At 42.6% G+C, this 4,201-nt stretch overlaps 1 pseudogene; it reads right to left on the bottom strand.

The window, feature by feature from the left end:
* Window positions 1–1,917: 1,917 nt before the first annotated feature.
* On the bottom strand, window positions 1,918–3,919 carry LOC146821758 (zinc finger MYM-type protein 1-like; annotated as a pseudogene).
* Window positions 3,920–4,201: the final 282 nt, after the last annotated feature.

The following is a 4,201-nucleotide window of genomic DNA, read 5'->3' as shown; positions in this document are numbered from 1 at the left end:
GCCAAAGCTGTACCTGCGGAAACCCAGTAGTCGCCAAGTCTAAATGGGGCAATGGAAGTCCATGGTTGGTGGTGGACAGGGCACCAGCAGTTTGATGGGATATTTCCCGCATCTGCTAGCCTCTAATGTAGGTTCTAACGTACTCCTTTTGCCAATAACCTTCTCAGCCTCTCCTCAAGTTCTTAGATTTGGGAGCCAATTTTAGAGTCAGTTTTAATGATTGTCTGTCCCTCATATTCTGATTTCTTAATACCTTCTGTAATATCAGAGTTTCTAGTCCCAATCTGTTAACAGTGTCATAAACAGCTAAACATCTTTCTGATGCAGTGCCCTCCTGTGGGAAAATGCATAAGTGCACCCAGTGCCTGCTCTAAGGTGCACTGCAAAAAGAACGGCGAGCCTGGGGAAGCAAGGCAAGGTCAATAAGTCTGCTTTTTAGCAAATGCACAGTTATCCTATACTTGCACCCTTTATGCTCAAGTTCATGGTCACAAACCCACTTTCCTACCACTTTTTCAGTTTCATCTATGAAGGCGTCCTTTACTTGAAAGTAGATGTCCTTCAGGCTACTTTGAGCAGTTAGCATGTCACTTTGATCGTATTTTCATCCCTGCTCTTCTTGAGCACCACCCATCCCTAGTGCTGGTTCCAGTGCTTAGTTTGTGAAAGAAAGAGTGCTGGTGTCGAAAGTCTTTTCAGAAACCAGCAGGCAGTACAAAAAGATGTCAGTCCGCCAAATGCCAAGACTGGTAGTCTTAAATCTACCACAGTCCTCTTTAATCCACTACCAAACACTTCCCACCCCTTTGCACTCCTGCTGGTTCATGTTTTTTCGCTTTGTGACAGAGTTTGTCTTTCTCTTCCTCCATCTTTCCAATCTGTGGGGCCTATTACAATGGTGGTCGGTGGGAAGACCGACCGCCATCGCAACGAGAATGCGACTGCCCGACATGAAGATGAAGGTCTCACACTCCGAATTACAATGGGACCGCCAGAACGGCGGTCAGAATAGTGCTCAATAACACGGTGGCTTGTGCTGTCGCTCTGGAAAAGGGCTGCAGCAAAAACCTCAGTGTTATTAAGCAATTTATGCACGTCTATGCACCGTGTAGGAAGGCCCTGCTTGCAGCCCCCAAAGTCCCTTTTTGACAGCCTTTCCATGGCGGTGGGACCACCCAGTGACGTCACTAGGGTTGGTGCGGGTAACTCATGGTGTTACCCCCTCATCACTTACCTCATGGACCTCCTCCGCAACGAGTCCGCCAGTGGACACAGGTGGCAAATAACAGGACCATACAGAATCCTTAGTGACATTTGAAAATGTAGGCCCTATATTTACAAAGGCCATAGAAGAAAAATTGAATTCAACAAGGTCGGAGGTAAAAGACTGTAATAAGTTAAGAACTACATAGAAAATATGGTTACTTTTTTAACATTAAACTTTAAATGTTACTGTTACAGGAGATAAGGTTGTAACCGTTCTGTATTGGGTTTGCACAATCAGCAACTGCCAGAATAGTATGCAACAGTAAAAATTACAATGTCACATTAAATCGACTAATCAGAACTTTCCTTTCCTGGCCTTTAAAGCTGCAAACTTGTTAATTACTTCATCGAATTCAACTCCTTTCGCCAAATCACTTTCAATTGATAATATTGCAAGATCAGGAAACCTTGACTGTCCCATGGTAGATCGCAAATAGTTCTTTATGAACTTCAGCTTTGAAAAACTCCTCTGACATGAAGCCACAGACACACCGATCGTAAGAAATATTTGTAGGCTCACTGAGAGATACGGGAGAGATTCTAGGAAGTCCCATTCAACTATGAATTTCAAAACGTCAAATACTGACCAGTCTTTGGCTTCTTCAAGATCAATCTCTGCTGCCTTCAGGTGCCTTCTCAGCCTTGGTATTTCTAATAAAAGCTCTCCCTCGGATAACTCATCATAGAAGTGGACAATTTTGAAATGGACACCAGTAACTCTTCTTCAGTGGCAGATATCAAACTCTTGGTTTGAACAGCCTCAAACATGGCTACTACTTCCTCGGTGGCTCTTGATCTGATCTGGAGTTCAGAATGGAAACGATCAATACACTCCAGCATCGCCCTCTTGTTTTCTTCTTGCAGAGTTAGTCCAGCATCACTTGTCTTCTCACCTGTCATCCTCTTCTTGAACCTGGGTCTGCTCTCTACTGAAATTCCATATTGGTCTGATTTTAAAAGCGCCTGTTCAATTGCCTGCTCCACTAGATGATTGCGCTGCTCGTCGTACAGAAGTAGTCTTAGCTTCTCTAGCTTTGTCACCACCTTGTCAAGAGTTAAGCCCTTAGTCTGAAGGTACAGCTGTGTAAGATTAACTTCTTCAAGTACATCACACCAAAAGTAGAGGTAGCACAGAAACGTGAAATTGCAGACAGCAGGCAAAAGACCTCGGGCTGTACCTCTTGTGTCTAAATTTTCATCTGGATCACATAGAGCTTCAATTGCCGCCACACATTCATCGAATTTTTCTTTCACTGCCTTTACTGCAGCATGATGAGCACTCCAGCGTGTTGTTGATAGTCGTTTCACTGAGACGCCAGTGTGCTCTATTAAAACAGCCCATCGGAGAGTAGAAGCAGCAAAGAAGGAAAACATTGTCTCAAGAGTTCCAAAAAAAGTCACACATGAAGCATTTTCAGCAAAAGAGTGTTGGGCGCACAAGTTAAGCGAATGGTCCACACATCCATTAAAAATAGCTTTCCTGTTCTTTCTTTTCAAAATGGCTTGTACACCCCCATGCATTCCAGCCATAGTGGCAGCATTATCGTAACCTTGAGCACGGCACATCATAAAGTCGAGTCCATCACTTTCCAGATTTTTAAGAATATCAGAACTGAGGTCAACAGCTTTTTTCCCCTTTAAAGGGAAAAATCCCAGAAACACTTCTTTTACTTCAACTTTCCTATTTTGGATTTTCACATATCTGATCACTTCGGACATTTGGTCAGTGTGTGATGTGTCAGGTATGCTATCGAACATGATCCCAAAATACCTGGCAGATTTTATATCCATGACAAGCTTCTCCTTCACATGATTTGCTAGGACATGTATAAACTCATTCTGAGTTTTTGGTGCAAGATAAGATACTGTTGCTTTGAGTTTGCACGTGCTTCGCTTTAATCTCATTAGATGCTCTTTCAGCACTGGGTCATATTTAGAAAGCATCTCAACCATTTCAAGAAAGTTTCCTTTATTCAATGAAGATTCATCTTCCTTGTGGCCCTGGAATGCCAGATTCTGCTTGGCAAGAAACAATGTGATATCGAGCAACCTGTGCAAGATGTCTCTCCACTTTTTCTTCTCTATGTCCATAAAAGCAGTACTTTCGGCGTCAATTGGTTTGTGCAGTCTAAGTCCTGCTGCCAATGTTTTCCATTTTTCAAGGCAACGTAAGTGCTCTTCGGATGTCTCATGATTTTGCACTTTCGGGCTCAGTTTCCACCACTTCTGAAACCCAGTCACAAATTTGGATGTTGTGTCTGTAGCATGATTAGCGGCAAAGAGTCGGCAGCAAAAACAATATAATTTCTCACTGACGAGTGAGTAAACCATCCATGACCGCAACACTTTCTCGCCATTTGGCATCACCTTGTAAAACCACTCTTTTGATAGCAGGCGAACATCTCCTTTTGCTTTTGGATCTTGCCTTGTCGCAATTCTGAAAGGGCCATCTTTGTCCCTGGAAAGAAGCACTTCCTCTTTTGATGATTACAACCTGCAAATGATCTGGAACTGGTATATTCCAAAAAGAAGCATCATCTAAAATATTCAAATTTTCCCCCTTAACCTCATTCATCATCTCATTTACAGTATCATGGTTAGAGTCACTTTCAGTACTCTCTTCTGCTTCAAATTCATCCATTTGAAGTTCCATTTTCTTACTTTGTTTTTCTGCTTCATTTTCTTCTATTTCAACTCCTTCCTCTTCTGCAGAATGCATACTAGCATCAGGATCAGCGTTATCAATTGGTGGCCGAGGAACTGTGTCTTTTGATGAACCCTTACCCTGGCCATCATCTGGTCTCTTGACATATTGAAGCATGGATCCACGTAGTGTTGAGAGTGATTCATTTTTTACCTTTTTTGCTTTTCTTTGCTGGCATCCACTTGGCCTCTTTGATGTATGTTTTCCATGTGGCATGATTGATATAATATA

The sequence above is a fragment of the Triturus cristatus genome, chromosome 6 (assembly GCF_964204655.1).
Source record: "Triturus cristatus chromosome 6, aTriCri1.1, whole genome shotgun sequence".
Lineage (NCBI taxonomy): Eukaryota > Metazoa > Chordata > Amphibia > Caudata > Salamandridae > Triturus > Triturus cristatus.
The sequence above is the reverse complement of the archived record's forward strand: the minus strand, read 5'-3'. Positions and strand labels throughout refer to the sequence as shown.